The 18,995-nt window shown below is 39.2% G+C and overlaps 1 long non-coding RNA gene across 1 annotated transcript; it reads right to left on the reverse strand.

The window, feature by feature from the left end:
• Positions 1–380: 380 nt before the first annotated feature.
• Positions 381–1,862, reverse strand: LOC112180593. Its single transcript, XR_002928371.2, has 4 exons — positions 1,650–1,862; positions 771–843; positions 612–673; positions 381–501 (listed from the first exon to the last, which is right to left on the reverse strand). It is a non-coding gene; the product is annotated as an uncharacterized LOC112180593 (long non-coding RNA).
• Between the last annotated feature and the right edge of the window lie 17,133 nt (positions 1,863–18,995).

The raw sequence follows: 18,995 nt of genomic DNA on the forward strand, positions 1-18,995 counted from the left end.
AAACCAAGGTAGCTTAGTAATAGTTTGACTTTTTCTTGCGTCCATATATATAAGCCTTGTATGTCTTATCATATACCTGCACATCAGGCTGAAGCATAAGATGATGATACCTTGATTATGATACTAGGGACGGTAAGTACGTAGAGGAAAAATTGTCCCAGTCAACCTTCTTCATGTTGAAATTCCCAGCTCTGGCAATAGCAACTGGGGCAAAAGGGCCAAATTGGTAGCTCTTTGTATTTTCTTTCAAGTCCTCTGAATTGTTCCTATCAACCTTACGTACTATGCTCTCACATTACCGTACTATACTCTCATGTTGCTTTTGTTTCTGAGCTTCCAATTTCCCAGCAGCAGAAGATTCTACTTTGCCCCTCTTATAACGTTTGTGATATCTGTTCCAAAGGCTCTTTTTCTAGACTCGTCTGAAGTTGAACTCGTAGCATCTTTTCCTCTCAATCCCAACCATTTATATGCAGGCTTCCTTGTATCTGCTGTGTGGGTCTACATATTTTTGAACAAGGGGCACAGTTTAGCTTGGCAGTACATTATACTAGCTGTTTAAGACATTATGAATTCTAATATTTCTCTATCACATGTTCTACAAGTTTTACCTTTTCAATAAGATTCATGGAGGACGAAACATTTGCAATATCATAAATCCGCCTTACTTTACCTGCTTCGTCAAGTAGAGAAAAGGCAAGAGTTTCAGCTCCTTAAGTAATATGTCAAAAAGATTCAAGAATAAACAAAAGCAAGTATAGATTTCTTACTTCTCATTACGGATGCATTGTGTGCATCCCCAAGTAATAACCTTGCAGCTTCATCAAGGGAGATGGATTCTACCTAAAAAATTAGACTACTACCATAGTCATCTAAATAAAAAGAAAGAAGTAAATAAGTGGCAATGGAAACAAAATTGGACATATTTGTCACTAGAAACAGAGGCACAGGTTCTTAAGAGCATATAATACAACTATAGTCCGCTGGTTTGCATGTTGCAAAACTCCACCACTCTGCTCTTCCCCAGCAGCTGAAACAGTAGCCCTGGACTTAACAGTATAAACAACACAACCATTATCACCACCGGTCCCCAATCTGCCATTACTACTACTGTAGTCTACTTCTTGATCACTTATGTGTATAGTTGATCAGTTTGTGTGTGTAGTGAAGTTGTCAACTTAGGAACTAAGACTTAATGTTTCTCTCTAGCTAAGCTAGCAAGCTATATATACTAAATCTAAAAGTACAAGGAAAAATGTGTTGGCAATTGAGATACGGAAGGAATATGAAAAAGAGAGAGCAATCACAATATTAGTGTAGTAGAAGAAATCTTCAACTGAAATAGTATAAATGTGTATGAACAAATAGTCGGTGGCTTGTGATGGGATGCAAAAGACACATGGGCCAAAGTGACATGGTCTTGAAAATGAACCCTTTAGAGTTTAATTAACAGGTGTTGAGAGGTTGAGAGTCCTTATAATTTAGACAACATACACACAGAGTTAACTAATCACTCTTTCTAATAATCCCTTGTTATGTTCTTCAAATGAACCATATAATGGTACCAAACAGAATCAACATCTTTCTACATTCCCTTTTCTCAGATCATTTTAGACTCAAAATTCAAAGCACTGACAATAAAGATTTACCATTTTTCAAGTTTCCTGAAGATTTGGGATTGACACCGGGGTTCTCATTCTAACTCCCGGTTGCATGACCACTCTCATCACCTTCCTCATCATCTAAACCCTGCGAACACTCTCATCACCTTCCTCCTCTGTAACCAACCTAACATGTGGCTTGACAGCCTCAAGTGACTTGAGTCCTTTCCGGAAGAAGTTCAACTGAATACAAAAATAGAAGAGGTTCTGGAGTGTTAGTTTTGCATCAAACTATAAGAAGAATCGGAGGTGATGACTTTTAAACTTGTTGGAGATAAAAAGAAAACCTGAGCAGCATGGTGGCGAGTTGCTTGTGTTAGAAAACTTCGGGCTTGCCCTTGCTTCAGGGACTTCAACCGGAAAACACACAGTATAGCTTCCTCATCATATTCCTCACGAGCTACTTGCAGTTGCTGCAAAGTAAAGCTTTCACCCTTCCCACGTTTTGATCTCCCTTTTTCTTTCTGTTGTACTACTTGCAGTTGCTACCTCTTTGAAGATAATGTGCCAAACCATATTCAGAAAAACTTTACTTCAAATAGGTAAAAAAAGAAGAAAAAAAAAAGTTAAAAGAGAAAGGAATAGACCGTTTCTCATCACATCGTCGCTTCATTTCCTGCATCATAGAACAGGAAAGGGACATCTAGTTACTTACAAGCCAATGAACAGAAGGGAACAAATAATAAGTAGGTGCAGAGAACTGGGACCTCTAGGAAGGCAACAACTCTAAGATGAAAAAGGGCACATTAGGCATTCCTTGACTTTTAAAGCCTACATTTTCATATTACCAGTTAAAGTGTTTGAAAAGCACATAGCCAAGCATCGACCTAGCAGATGGCACATTATGCTCACTACTTATTTGGCATGCCTAGCTCATCACTATGCTAATCAATTAGTGAAGGACCTGGAAGATCCCACCAAGTAAATGGTGGCTTATGCAAGTCAAACAAGGTTTTGGTGCAGGTGTGGATCCACCAGACACTAAAAATTCCTTTTGATTTGTAACACATATAGAGTACTTATGCACAGCAGAAATACCTATCATAAAATTTGAATAATCTGTGTTGCTTTTTGACAAGCATCTCTTTTTATTTGGGCATAGTACAAGAACAAATGAGAGAACGATCACAAATTTTAAGTTTATTATAGTTATGGACAACCAAACATCAACTACCAACAAAAAATTATTACAAAATTGAACTGCAATATGAGGAATCTACCATAATATATTGCAGAAAATCTAATAAAATACTGAAACCCAATCATATTGTGCTATTCACCCCAAGAGAATCACACATATTCTGCTTCTAAAACCCAAAATATGCCCTCAATATATAGACCAACCCCAAAAGCCAATCTCCGTGTAAACCCCACAAAACCCCAAGACCTCATTCATCAAATCTACAGAGCTAAGCAACTATATCACACACTTGCAATTTGAAATAAAATAAACCCAGTTCCAGACTGAGAGCAATCAACCAAAACCAAGTCTAGAAACCAAAACCGAGCAAAGAGACCAATAAAGATACAAACTTGGCAAGCACAACTCACCAAAATTTGAAGCTTTAAGCTTCGAACTATCAGAAAAGGAACAGAGCAAAGCAGTATCATAAACCCAAAAGAACGAAGCTTTATACAAGCATTGAGTCCTTGAGAACCAAACCCACCACCAGAAAACAAAAGGAAACCCAAAACCTAAAAACACCCATCAAATCCTTGGAAGCAAATTAAGAAACAAAAGCAGATCGGTGAATTTTTTTTTGAATAAGCAGATCGGTGAATTAAGGACTCACAAATCCTTCGAAGACATTCATTGAACAAAGTCGTGAATTACCTATGAAAGAAAAGCTCAAATTTTCTCCAAATCACCGGCCACAAACTCGGATTATGTTCATCGTCTTCAAGCTGAGGAGCTGGTCCAACGCAGAAAATGAGGAGGATCAGGAGGGTCGGGTTCTGGTTGGAGCTGGAGAATGAAAACGAGGAGGGTATTGGTCGGAGACGGAGAACAAAGAGGAGGACAGTATTGGTCAAAAGAGGAGAATGAAGAGGAGGAAAGGGAGGTTTGGTCGAATAGTGTTAGGGCAAGCTGAAGTCAATATTAGTCCAAATATGTCTAAGTGTGGGAATGAACTTTTCCCTCCCCGCGCTTCTTTAAAATTTTTTAACTTAGCCGCTCAGCTTTTTTCTGAAAATTCAAATGAAAGTTTTGTCACCGGCTAATTTCAAAACCGATGTCAGTTATATGCATACAAATCGGTTTTTGAGGAATCGATGTTAATAACATTGTTTTGCATCGCGTGTATTTCTCACCGATTTAATTGTCATGATGTCTATGAGCATAATTCTAGTAGTGTAATTAACTCCTCTCATAATGGGGCAATTCTTTAATTTCCAAGCTGAAACGTCTTTCTCTTATTTATTTTTCAGTTGAAACATCTTTCTCTTTTATTCCCCAACTAAAAACGTCTTTCTCCTTTATTCCCCAACTGAAAACGTCTTTCTCCTTTATTTCCTTTCTTCATTGCTTGGTCAAAGATCTTAATACTTTATTTTATGACTCCATTGTTGCTGTTTCTAAGAGTTCCACCAGGCAATGTTTTCTACAACAAGCAGGAGAATATCAGAATTTTCTAGAGAAAATAAAGGGAATTAAAATTTAAAGACCGCAAAAATAGTCGACAGTGAAGAATCCTGATCCAGCTAGGATTTTTCATGAATTTTACTTTTCACACCTATTTCACTCCAAACACTCAACAAGACTCTGAAAATGACTTAATGACTCAAAACACTAAACTAAAGGAGAAACAAGGCTAAAATGGGGCACATATTCAATAATATCATCACACTTTTTGCTCCTATCAGCGCCTTTTTAGCATCATATGTGTTTGTCGCGAATTCAGGTTTGGTAAAGGTCACAGACTTGAGCTTGACCGGTTCCTTAATTAGCTTCAGCTGCTTGAGGGCTGAGCCTTTCCTCCCGGTTAACTCAAAGGCAGAGATATCATTCTCTTCCTCTTCATCTTCATTTGGGAAAACCTCCTCGCCCTGATAGTAGGGGTCGTATGTGGTTGGCTGGTAATTTAGGGCAGCCACGGTCTGGTGTTTCTTAGGAACATATGTCCCCTTGGATGCATTCTTCCTAGCATCAGTCTCCCTAAGAAGGTGCTCAAAGCTGCCTACCTCAGTAATAAGCTCTCCCATTGACTGGATCATGCTGCCATGTTGCTTCTTTCGCTGGAGTGGTTCCAAACCCTTGATTGCCAATTTAACTAATTCCCTTTCTGGCAGCACCATGTTCAGCTTGGCCTTCTGAATCTGGAATTGTTGAAGATAAGCAACAGCGGACTCCGTAGGTTGTTGAGCCATTTGGGTAAGGGAGGCCAAATCAACTTTGGGCTCTATAGCTCCGAAGGTTTCTCGGAAGAGCTTTTCCATTACGGGCCAACTTGCAACTGACCTCGGTCGAAGCTTAAAGAACTAGGTGAAGGCGGTTCCAGATACAGAACTACCGAAGATTTTGTACTTAAGACTGTCATCATTCTGGTGCTGACCACATTGTACCTTGAACTTGGCCAGATGAGTTGCCGCGTTCTCCGCATCTTCCCTTAAAAAAGTAGAAAATATGATATTTTTATAGCCTCTAGGGAAAGGTGCGAGCATTATATGTGGCAGGAAAGGCCCCTCATACACCTCATCGAGGTGGGCCCTAGGATTAAGCAACCTGATCATCTCCTCTACCTCTTCGCATCTCACATAATCTGGGCTAGGAGGAGGAGGTACCGCCACAGTCTAGCGAGCAGTTTGCAACACAGGTGCAGCTTAGCTAGCAGTCGTTATTCCTTCCTCAAGGCTGTGATGACCTGGATTTTCGTTATTTAATTTTGGTAATTAATAATGGACCAATTGTACGAATAATTGATATTGTGATTTATTCGTAAGTTGTATGTGAAGTGGAATGGTTTTCATACGTATAATTATTCGAATTTCACAGTTTAGAGGGTCGTGCGAAGTTTTACTTTTTATACGTTGGGATTCTCTGAAAACTTCCTTCACGAAAGTTGTAAAGCGCGTCTATACAAGTTCGTGGATATACGGAATGCATCAATCAGAGTTTGTATGAGGAAGTTATGGCTTTTGGAAAAGTTTCTGTTTTAGTATAAATAGGGAAAATCCGAAAATCATTTCATAAATTTCATTTTCCTTTTCCGGAAATCCTCCTCTCCCTCTCTTCTCTCGACTGATACCTTCAATATTGAAGAAACCTGGCTGACCCGACCTGAACCCAACAGACCTGACCCAGCTTTTAGGGAGAACTCTGGAGGTCTCTGGCGGTGAAACTTTCCAAATCAGCTCGTCTCCGCCGTGCGATCCTCCCTTTGGCATCCTCTAGCGGGGATTCCCAGCGGTGACGGCGTAGCAAGGCGACAAAGTTTTGTGTATTCAGACCCGATTGGTTCTCCGAACTCCAACATCGGCGAAGCTTCAAATCAGGCTTTGGGAGCTCGCAGCAACCTCCTGGATCGATCTGTGGTGGTTGTTTGGATCGATTCACGTGAAACTTGGTTTAACTCGGATTGAATAGTAATCCACGGCTTGCGAGGTAGTTTTCGACCCTTTACGCTTCAATTTTCACTTCGTGCTAGTTATGAAAATTGTTAAGCATGCTGATATGAACATCTTTGATGTTGGAAGTTTTGTGAAATATTGAGTTTTGGCTGGAGGCGGTTCACCACCGCCTGTGGTGGCATTCTGGCCATGTAAGGGACTGTTTCTGGTATTATATATATTCTACTCATTGATATGAGCGTTTTGATATATAATATACAATTTTTATTGTTCGTATAAATTTGTTACGATTTTTACGGTTTCATACCGGTTGATTTATTCGATTAGTGTGGATTCGAGCGTCCGATCGACTTGTGGGAATCTAGTATCCTTATGCATGAAGATTAATCAATTCGGTCGTTGTGGTCGGATTCTATTATGGATTTCTAACCACATTCTCCATAGGGCCCTCTTATCTCTTCCTTCTCCGAGCTCGGGTTATGGAATAAGGAGAAGAAGGAATCGGCTGTTAACCGATTGGTCGTAGGTTCGAATCCTACTTGGGGAGATTTGATTCATTCAGAATGTTTGGACATATCGATCGTGGAAGTCTTCCGGAGACTTTGGGAGGTCTCGGAAGTGGTTTCGCCTCAATTAGCGTTACTTTGATATTTTAGTTTGATTTAGGGATTAGAACTTTATTTAATTGTGATTCGTTGACTGAATCAAGGCTGTACTTCCTTAGGTTCTTGACAGAGAGCGTTTTGTAAGCAGTCTAGTGGTGTGAAGACGCAGCTGGAGTTTCGAGGTGAGTAATCTCACAAGGTTCATTTACGAACGAAATTACCTTTATGATTTTGAAAATTATTGATTTAACTGCAAACTATAGTTGGTATTACTTATTAGTAGGCATTCCTGAGCAGATGACTACATGTATATATATATATATATGTATATATTTATGTGATATATATATATATATATATATGTGTGTGTGTGTTGCTGGATTTTGTTGATTTATGAAAACAATATGCATAAATGATGCTTTTTATTGTTTTGTGTTGTGGCTTTTCGGAGAACAAATGATTGTGGAATTGTTGATTCGATCTTGTTTTGAAAAGCGATGAGATTTGTGTAACATTTTGAGTCCTGTGCGACTTCTTTAATGTTTTATTCCGAGGTACTGAGAAGTCCGAGGAATGAAGGTCTATGACCTCGGGCAGAATATCTGGTAATTACGTCTTTGGCCGAACGAGTGGTTACAAAATCAATTAGAGCTCTAGTCTGTCTGCCATTTGTGATTCATGGGGTAACGGGGCAAGGTTATATCTAACTCATGAGATTACATGTTTTTAGGGAACAAGGTGTGAGTTGCTTCCTTATTAACGGTTTTTAAGGGGACAAGGTGCAAGTTGTTTTCCTTATTAACGATTTGATAGAAATCAAGGTGTGAGTTGCTTTCTATGTTACGCTTTGATAGAAACCAAGGAGTGAGTTGTTTTCTATGTTGCGTGTTTTTAAGAAATCAAAGTGTGAGTTGTTTTCCTTATCTCTTCTGTGAGTTATGTTGATTGTTTTGAGTTACTCATATGGGCTTCCAAAAGCTTACCGGATTTGTTGTGTGGCAACTCGGTGCACTATTCAACGGTATAGGGGTTAATCCTGTAGGTTAGGATAATCGTGGCCGAAGTTGGGATTGCATACTTGCAGCTTAACGATAGGAAGCCGATTTTGTGACTTTACCGTTATTTGAACTTCTGTTGTAGTAAGCTCTGAGGAGCATTTACGCTTTATTTTATTGTTGACAATTTAATTCGTAAGCTTATGTAATATATGACTCTGTGGGCGGGTCAATATTGACATAGTGGGTTCAGGGCATTAATATGTATATAGTTTAAAGGGAAAAAGTTTCTAGGTATTTGATATTGATGACTGAACGATCACGCATGTATAATTATGAGATTGTATATCGATTTTTATTTGTGTTAAAAATCAGGGGCGTGACAAAGGCGAATGATCCGGGGAATACTGGACTGCTGAAGAGTAAGCGTTGGTGCGGCCACATCTTTTGCCAAAGCCGTTATCTTGATCGGATTGCCTGCTTGGTCAATCCCATAATAGTTTCCTGGGAGCTCTTGATAAACGTTCTCTGCACCATCACTATCGTATTGAGTAAACGTGATAGGCTCAGCGAAGGTACCTTCATCGATTTTCAGAGTTCTGCTCTTTTGCGTGATCGGTGGTGTGGCCTTATCTTTGCCACCAATGACCAAGGCTTTTTCCTTGGTTCCGGCTGACACAGCAGTAGCGGCGGGTGAAGGTGTAGCTGTACTGCTGCTAGCCTTGTCTTGCGCGTTTGGTGGCATGTACTTGCCAGACCTAGCAGGCTGACCAAGCGAACCTAGAATAGCATTGGGATCTCCCAACTCTTTATTCAGAACTTCTTTAGCCTGGTCTAACTCAGCTTTCTGCATGGCAACATGAGTCGCGAGATTGGACCCGTCGTTGCGAATAGCCATGACGTTTATAGTAATGTGTTTGCTCTGGGGGCCTGGGCGTTTATCATAGTCACGAGCTGCTCGTGGTGTTTCTGGTTTTGCTGGGTCATACTGTCCAAAGGCCCTTGTGTCTGTCGCAACCCTAGTTCAAGCCTTCAGACTGAAATCTAAAGCTCATCAAGCCTTCGACGATCTTCAGCCAGGCCTTTTTTGTCGTCTCATAGTATGAGCCAATGTTCTGCTGGAAGATGGCCAGTTGCTCCTCTATGCTAGCATTCTCTGGGATAGGGATGAGCACGAAGCGGTCCATGAAGACTTCGTCCTCAACCACCTGAGTGACGTTGGACACATCATTAGCCTTAGCAGGCTAGATGATAGGAACATTATTACCCTTAGTAGTGGGCTGGTGACTTCCTCCCTGTTTAGTTGACATGTCAGATGACGGTGGGTGGAGAAAATCTTCGAATTATCTGTTCGTCAAAAACACCACGACAGTCTGCACGAGAGTGCGGCCTGTAACTGAAGGTCTTGTGTTTCGGGCAGTTAACGTAAACTTTTTGGTAAGGGTTTCCGCTTGACTTCCTAATGGTGGCGATCGCGAAGAAAAGCTATGCAGGTCCCACTGGGCGTGCCAAAATGTTTGGCTCCAAAACCATTCTGGCGTCAAGCAGTCTCTTTTGAGTATGCATGCTTGCCAGCACCGTAGGGTGTAGTCGTAGGGGCGTCCCTTGACCTAACTTCTAAATCAAAAGCTGTGGACGAGGAGAGCACCAACTTCATCACCAGGTTCTTTTCTATGCCTTTCAGAAAAGGACTTATGTTATGATCTCTTGCATCACCGAGTCGATACTTAGTGTTGTAGACTAAGCATATCAATCTTCGGGAAGTAGGAGAAAGCACGGGTTTTGCTAAAGCATGACTTTAGCTTTACTGGGTTTGCGAGGGCCTTACCCTTGCTTCACTAGTCTTTAACTAGGTTGAACGTAGGTTTGCTCCGGAGAGGCTTTGATAATCAATGAGATTGATTGGAGAGTTGTGTTGTTGTGTTCTTTAACTAGGTTGAATGTCGACTGTTCCTTGACATAGAAGGATTATTGATAGATTCCTACTCAATCTCAGATACTTGACTCCTATAAGGGCTCGTTTTCTTATGGATTTTGGAATGGGTGAAGCCGTAACCCAACCCCAAGTAGACTTAATTTTGGGTGCAGGTATCAGCCCGCTACGCTAAACCCGATCTTGCCAAAAATACTTTTGGGCTCAAACACTAAAAATAAGGGCAAGAGCTTTCGATTGAACTTGTAATATCTATTTCAGTGCTTCTATTTGGAACTCCTTAAATTTTTGTACAATTTGAAACTCCATTTTACCCTACGCATATATTCAAAAAATAAAACAAAAAAACAAAAAACCCACCATATTCGATCACACCAACAATGACCACAACTTCATATTGCTATCCACTCCATATGGTGCAAAGACTACTTTTTATCATCCCAATCAGAATCGACCCCTTCTCCAATGAAGAGAGAGAACTATCTAGAGAGGAGAGGAAGAAGTGGTGGTCTCACTTTCAAACTTAGAACTTAGGTAAAGAATAATCTCCCAGTAAAGGAAGAATATTCAATAAGTTCATGACTAGACTGCAAAAGCAATCCTATCTTTTGAAACACTGTAAGAAACAAAGATTTGAGGCGACATGAAACTGCATGTAAATCATCAAACCCAAAAGAATTTGGAAGCCAAAAAAAAAAACACATAGGAAAGAAGTCCAACTTTATTTGGCATTTTTATCTTAGCCCAAAACGATGAAGATTCATCGAACACTCAGTTGGGTATTCATAATTATGATGTTATCAGAATCCCATGTTTTTAACTACTTCAACATTAGTAGTTTCCTTAGAAAGAATGAAATATGGAAATCAAACTTTAACTATACCTAGGAATTTCAAATTGCTTGAAGAAGAACGAAACAATCAACGTCATCGATACGATAAAACTGACGAGAGGTGGGTTGTTATTTTTATTTTTGTTAATAATTGTGGATGATAATCTAAAAACAGAGAATGTGTAAAAGAGGAAGGAAAAAAGGTAAAATAGGAAGTTTGTGACAAAAAAAATAATGGGAGATCTAAATGCCAAATTAGGAGGTTTGAATAGAACCACTCTATCTATTTACGATTTTTTTTTTAAAATTAAACTAAAATATCCTCTAATGGTATCGATGGCTCATTTTTTTAAGATTTATTTTTATTTATTTATTTTATTTGGTGGACTTTTATATTCTAACATATATAAATCATAATTTTTTATATATATTAACAGGTCAATATCGCCCTTTGGCCTTGTTTTAAGATGGTGTTTGACCTGCATCTCAATAGTCTGCTAATGCAAATGTGAAGACATTGTGGGAAGATGATGTACATCCTCACTATGTCATGAGGCGATATGCTGAATTCACAGCTTCACTTATCCACCTCAATGTTGAATATGGAGATGGGCAGGTTCGATATAAAAAATGAACTTCAGAGAGGAATTCTTACAAAAAAGTGATTGCTCATTAAGATTTTTGATCACATTATCTACTTATCCTCGTTTACCTAAAATCCTTTTATGACTTGCAGCTTGAATTGAATCTGGAAAGACTGAGAATGGTTGTTGATGATCGACTTGTTAGCGTGAGTCATGGGATTGGTATCCCATTTATTGTGGTAACTGTGGATTGATTAAGATTGTGTAATCAAGGAGAGAATATTTGTGTAATTAAGGAGATTGTGTAATCAAGGTGAGAATATTTGTGTAATTAAGATCATGTTGTAATTATTGTAATTAGTTTCCTAGTAGAACTTTGTAACTTTTGTATACTCCAATTCGGGAGATGAAAAATAGATTAGTATCAGAAAATTTTCAATCTCTTTGTTCTGTTTGACTTGGTATCAGAGTAGAGATCCGTATGGACTCTGTTCGTTTGTTTCCGCTGCAAATTTGTCTTTGTACTCTTTAAGAGTTTGTCCTTTGTCTTTGTCTTCTGTTCCTTTTGCCCTAAAACCCTAAAGTTTGCAACACCTTGCAGTCAAGTTTGTACTCTTTGAAAAAGTTTGTCTTTGTTATCTGTAGCAGCTCTGCCATCCTATTTCGACACATCGAAATATGTTTGTTCTTGAAACTTTGGTTGCCGTTTGAAGAAGAAGAATGGCAGATTTGACCAACTGGGCAGCCATGAAGAGCCTTCACATTGAAATCTCTATTTTGACAGTTCATGCCAACTTTTCTTCACCAGTCTCCTTGTCTCCTCGGAATGGGAATTCTCAGTATTGGCCTAGGAATCAGGGGTATCAGCCGAATCAGAACTACAACAAGGGAGCCACTCCATTTAACAACTAGGTGACTTGCAACTATTGCAAAAATATTGGCCATTACAAGAGTCAATGCCCCAAATTTTGAGAATCAACTCCAACAACTCTGGGTGGAAAGGTAGCAACAATAATCAAAGAAGCAAGGCGGCGATTCAGTTGGTGCAAGAACCTGATTTCTATGGTGTGGAAGGCCAGGACCATACTAAGGGTAATGTTCCTCTAATTGAGGAACATCGAGGTAAAATTGGTGTTGCTTTGAATATTTCTAACTTTACTGGTAGTGATACATGTATACTTGATTCTGGTGTGTTTGACCATATGACCTATGATAAGTCTTTGTTTACCACTTTGTCTTCCTCATCTATAACACATGTCTCAAATACAAATGGTATGTCCTTTCCAGTTTTAGGTGTTGGGTCAGTCCAAGTTACACCTTCTATTATTCTCTATAATGTCCTCTATGTACCCTCTTGTTGGGGACATCATTGAGTATGAAAGTGTGTACAAATTTGTGTATGATGTCTCCTACTCCCAAGATTAGGAGGTCAAGTTTTTGTAAAGGGGACAAGTAAGAGTATCGTACCCAAGGGATTGAGTAACTCTACCCTAGTTAGATCACCGTAAAAATAAACCTAGAAAACACATGTACAGTCTACCTTTTTACAAGTTCACAACCTTAGCCCTTTGGAAGCTAAAGATCATGAGGATGATATTAACAATTGTGGTAGTGAGCGGCTTAGTTGATTTTAATTTGGATAAAGAAAATTCAACGCATAAAATAAAATAAACAAATAAAAATGTAGAGACTAAATCAATGAGAAGAATAGAGAATTAGACATCGCACCTAATCTTACTCATGCACAAAATGTAACCCATATTTGATATAATAACATGCTTTGATAAATTTCCCCTTAGTGCTTTGGTGAAGCTACCAAGAAACCAACTAGTCATGCAATTTAACAATCTCTTTTGAAGCAAAGCTAAATTACACAACCTTTATACCATTCAAATCTTCCGGATTCTAAATGACCTATGGTGCTGTAAGCCTAAATTCTTCCGGAACCTAAACTCACAAGATCATGCTTTAATTTCAAGGTAAGAAATTCAAGCAACTTAGTTCTTCCCGTAGGAATAAGCTAAGCCACCACCTATTTAGCTACACATGCTCACGGAATCAAGAGTTTATCAAGTTCATGTGTCCGATTCATTAATTTCCTAAAGCATGCTTCTAGGTGATAAATCTATAAACACAATTAGGATACATGAAAGTATAGTAGCCAAAAGATTCAAAACATGCATAAACATCAAAGAACATAAAGATTACATTGTTTTGTGCACAAGTTTAGCTAGGGCTAAGTCCTAACCCCAAATTCAACTACTCACAACTCATATTTACACAATTACAAGCCATAAACATCATAAATAACAAATAAAAGAGAGTAAAGAGTGGTGAACAAGTGATATACCCATGGGTTTGGCTCTTTTTGGAGCCAAACCAAAAGCACAAGATGTCTCCCTTGCCTCCTAGATACTAAATGAGAAGAGAAATGCTTCAAAGTATAGGGATTTCGGTTTCTAGAACCCAAATCACTATACAAATCCACAAAATCTCAAGACCAAAGTAAGAACAAGGCTTCAATGTGTGAGAAACAAGAGAAGTGATTGATCAAAGTGTGTAGAAACTTCGGTTTTGGTGAAATCCAAGTGGCTACACACCTTTCTCTTACACAAAACTCAAAGAACTGTGTACAAGGTATGAAAAACTAACCTAAAACTAAAGCAAAGAGAGATTTTGATGCTCCCAAATAAGGGAGCCCAGGGGGGAGCTCTGTTTTGGGGAGAGCGTATTGGCTATTTAAAGGCCAAGGCAATTCAAATCAAGAGTGGAGATCAAAAGGAATGAAGGGCTAGATATGATTGACAAATGTGTAAGCACAAAATTTGGATCTAGTTTTTAACTCCACATAGAAATGACCTAGAAAGCTCATAGATATTTTGGTGGAGAAGAAAAATTAAGGGTATAAGGGTCATTGTGTAGGGAAACAAGGTAATAAATGGGAGACAAAGGTGTAAGGTGTAAGAATTGGACCACTTGTCTTCTTTCAACTTTTGAATTTCAAAATAACCTAGACCTAAAGTCTTCCCACCTAAAGTCTCTAACCCTAATCAGCTCTTTCCTATCCTCCACACATGTTCTCGTCCGGCCAACTCGGCCGGAAATGTCCAGAATCCGGCGTTGACCACCGTTGACCCATTTTTTGTCCGTCTGCGCAATTTCTTCTCCTTTTTTGCTTCAATAGAATCTCCACTGAGAGTTCAGAATTGGCTTTTTACTTCTTCATACCAAATGAACCTCCATGAGTTTAGATCATCCTGGTAAAATTTTAGAGCTTCGTTCACTATAGTTTGGCCGGAAATGCTGACGGAATCCGTACCGGTCCGATTTTACAGTTTTTGTCTTCTAGTGCAGAAATTTGGACCAATCTTTTGAAGGCCTTCCACTCTGAACTAGCTCTTGCACTATTCATAACAAATGATCCTTAGGATGTCTAGAATGGATCTAGAAAGTTTCAACTCATTCTGAGTTCATCTGATCAGTCTTCCACTCCTCCTTCCTTGCCTAGCTCGGTTTCTCCTAGCCGGAGTAGGAAAATGTCCTAAGATTGACTTTTTAGTGCATTTCTAAGCTTCTCCATCATTTCTTATCATGATAAGGAAAACATAATAAATAGATATAAATAAGCACAAAAGTTAAGCAAAAGTGCAAGATTGGGGGAATAATTAGTAGGTAATTATGGACCTAACACCTCTCTATCTCATTACCTCTTATTTGTACGTATCTAAGTTAAACTCACAAAACAAGTGTTCTGTAATGTTCTATCCAATGTATGTTGTCTTTTAGAATCTGTGCACTTGAGCGATAATTGGTAAGGGAGACCTGAGGGGGAGACTATTTCACTTGGATTGCATGTACGCAGGATGGACAAAAGCACCTCAAGGTCCATTTGCCCTGACATTGAGTTCTGATCGGTTGGATGAGTTATGATTGTGGCATCGACGTTTGGGTCATCCGTCTTTTGGTGTCATGAAAAAGTCCGTGCCCTCTTTGTTTTTGGGAGTAAGTAATTCCAGCTTACATTGTGAGACTTATACCTTAGCTAAGAGTCATCGGTCTAGTTATTCTCCAAGTTTTCATTCCAGTACTATGCCTTTTGAGTTAATTCATTCAGACTTGTGGGGACCTTCCAAACATCCAACCCTTTCAGGAATGCATTACTTTGTTTTGTTTATTGATGATTTTACCAGATTAACTTGGGTTGTTCTGCTTAATTCAAAAGGTGTTGTTTTTCCGCTTCACAGCATTCCATAATCTTGTTCGTACCCAATATGATGCTCACATTATTTCCAATCTCATGGGATCGTTCACCAAACCACTTTTCCTCAAACAGCAGAACAAAATGGGGTTTCTGAGCGGAAAAATCGTCATCTTTTGGATATGGGTCGTGCCCTTCTTCTTAGTGCCAATATGCCTAAATATCTTTGGGGGAGGCGATGCTATGTGCTTCCCATCTTATTAATCGTCTCCCATCTTCCTCTCTTCAAGGTCGTATTCCATTTGAGCTTTTGTCTAGTCATGTCTCCATTCCATCTCTATTTACCCTTCCCGCCCATGTCTTTGGTTGTGTAGCTTATGTCCATCTTTATAAGAACCAACATTCCAAGTTAGATGCTCGGGCCCTTACGTATGTCTTTGTCGGGTATAGGTCTCATCAGAAAGGGTACAAGTGTTATCATCTTCCCTCCCAATGGTTTTATGTCACCATGGATGTTACTTTCAGTGAGGACACATGTTATTTCTTGCCTCCTGCGGCTCCTAGTCAGAGGGAGAAGAGTGTTTTGTTTGAAGAGCAGTACTAGGAAGTGACCGACACAAGCCTTGAAATCGTAAATTCGTCCGAGGTCCATTCCATTGGACCACTGCAGCAGCCAATTCTAGAAGCTCTTGATGTAGTTCTCGACCCGTCTAGAGATTTATCTCAGCTCGTCGACCCTTCGCGTCCAACACCTCCAATTTCTTCAGAAGCTTTGTTTGATCCATTGACTAGGTCTGTTCAACAAGTCAAAAAAGACATCGATCAGTCGAAGGGGGAGTATTGTCCCGTCGATAATACACTACCTGAAGACATTAGTTTGAAGAATGTGCATGCTATTTCAGCTACTCCAGTCTTTCCCTCTCCTTCAGTGGTCTCTCCTGTTCATTCTTCGCTTGAGGTATGTAGTGGTTCCCCTTTGTCCAAAAATCCTCCTTTGTCTAGCAGTTTGTCTAATAATCTTCCTTTGTCTAGTAGTTTGTCTAATAATCCTCCTTTGTCTAGTAGTGTTGTTCCTTTAGATGGAACTACATAGGTTCAAATTGAAGTCTTGCCAGATCAATCAACCCGTGGTCAACTCCCAAATAAGTATGAACCGAGTTTGAGTGCTAAGATTAAGTATCCTGTAGCCAATTATGTGTCGACCCATAGGTTGTCTAAACCATATGTAGCCTTTGTAAATCAATTATCTTCTGTGTCTCTTCCTAGTAAAGTGCAGGATGCAATGAAGGATGAGAAGTGGGCAAATGCGATGGCCGTGGAGATGGATGCACTTGAGAAGAACTGTATGTGGGAGTTGGTACCACTGCCTCCAGGAAAACAGACTATTGGGTGGAGATGGGTGTATACTGTAAAGCACAATTCAGATGGGTCAGTGGACAGATATAAAGCAAGGTTAGTGGCAAAGGGTTATACTTAGAAGTATGGAGTGGACTATGATGAGACTTTCGCACCAGTGGCAAAGATCAATACAATCTGGGTACTTATGTCTCTAGCAGCTAATCTTGATTGGACTTTAAAGCAGTTTGATGTGAAGAATGCTTTCTTCCATGGAGATTTGAATGAAGAAGTGTACATGGACTTGCCTCCAGGATATGGTACTTCCACAGGAGAGAAGATGGTGTGTAGACTAAGGAAGTCGCTATATGGTTTCAAGCAGTCTCCAAGAGCTTGGTTTGGTCGGTTCATAACATTTATGAGGAGAATTGGATATAGGTAGAGTAACTCGGATCACACCTTATTCCTTAAGCATCAGAAGGGTAAGGTTACAGCCTTGATTATTTATGTTGACGACATGGTGGTGACAGGTAATGATTCAGAGGAGATTAAGAAGTTGCAGAGTCAGTTGTCCTTAGAATTTGAGATGAAAAACTTGGGAAATTTGAAGTATTTCTTGGGGATTGAAGCTGCTTGAGGGAAGGATTGTATTATGTTGAGTTAGAGAAAGTATGTCCTCGATTTGTTAGCAAAGAATGGCATGCTTGATTGTAAGCTAGCTGATACTCCTATTGAACAGAATCATCGGTTAGCAGAATATCCTGATCAAGTACCCACAAATAAGGCAAGGTATCAAAGGTTAGTTAGGAGATTGATTTATTTGTCATACACTAGACCAGATTTGGCTTATGCAGTTAGTGTTGTGAGTCAATTTATTCATAATCCTAGTGAAGCTCATATGAATGTTGTAATTCGAATGTTGAGTTACTTAATGTCTGCTCCAGGTAGAGGCTTGGTATTCTCCAAGCGTAGGTACTTGGATGTTTGTGGGTATACAAATGCAGACTGGTAGGTTGTATTACTGATTGAAGGTATACTTCAGACTACTTTACGTTTGTGGGTGGTAATTTGGTTACTTGGAAAAGCAAGAAGCAAAAGGTGGTAGCCCGTTCCAGTGCTGAAGCAAAGTATAGAGGAATGGCTCGTGGAGTTTGTGAGATGTTATGGTTGAGGAACTTGTTGAGAGATTTGGGGTTCAAACATAAGAAGGCGATGCCTCTATATTGTGATAATGAAGATGCTATTGAAATTGCTCATAATCCGATTCAGCATGACATAACGAAGCATGTGGAGTTTGATAGACATTTCATTAAGGAAAAGTTGGATGATCGAATTTTTTATTGGTAAAACATATAATTGATGCAGCAGTTAATGAGGGCTCTTCCACTAAGAGATCCCTTTTTTTTATCTTTTATAGGGATAGGGTATTAGACTAATTTTTTGATCACATTTCGGCATCTCAACAGTTCAGTTTTTATGTCCTAATTTGTAGATCATTTCTACAAATTTTCAGCCAAATCGGTAATCGTTAAGGTATCAAATTAGATTAAATCAATGGATGAACCAAATCTGTCAAACTTGTACCGTTCATACTTATAATCTTAAATTATCATTTTGAATGCCTTAATGATAATCAATTCGGCTGAAAATTTATAGAAGTGATCTACACATTAAGATCTAAAAACTGAACAATTGAGATACCAAAATATGATCAAAAAGTTGGTCTAATGTGCTATCCCTAAAAAAGACAAAAAAAAGGGATCCCTCACTAGAAGGGCCCTGAGCAGTTAATATTCCGAATTTGGAATGTATAATTTTAACACTTCTAGTCGAACCAGCCAAACATATGGATTACTTGTGGCCAAATTCTAATTCTAGGGTTATTTAGCCCACTTACTTCATTAAGTTTTTTTAATTCCTCATTACCCATAAAGACTTTAATAAGGTCTTCCCGAATAATCAATTAAGTTTTTTTTTTTTTGACTATTTTACCCTCACTCATTTGTTATATATATATATATATATATATATATATATGGGTTTATAAGGGTTTGGACCACTCCATACATTGCCAATTGGTTTTGGATGTGAACCCCAGATTACTCTATCATGGTATCAGAGCCAGGTTACCCACGTGTGCATGCCTAACGGCCACACGGGCTCCACGTCACCCAAGTTGTCCACGTGTTTGGTTTGAAAATTCGCCACACGTGCGGGAGCGTGTTGAGAATATATATACATCCTACATGGGAAAAATGGGATACATTGCCAATTGGTTTTGGA

The sequence above is a fragment of the Rosa chinensis genome, chromosome 7 (genome assembly GCF_002994745.2).
Source record: "Rosa chinensis cultivar Old Blush chromosome 7, RchiOBHm-V2, whole genome shotgun sequence".
In the NCBI taxonomy this organism is placed as follows: domain Eukaryota; kingdom Viridiplantae; phylum Streptophyta; class Magnoliopsida; order Rosales; family Rosaceae; genus Rosa; species Rosa chinensis.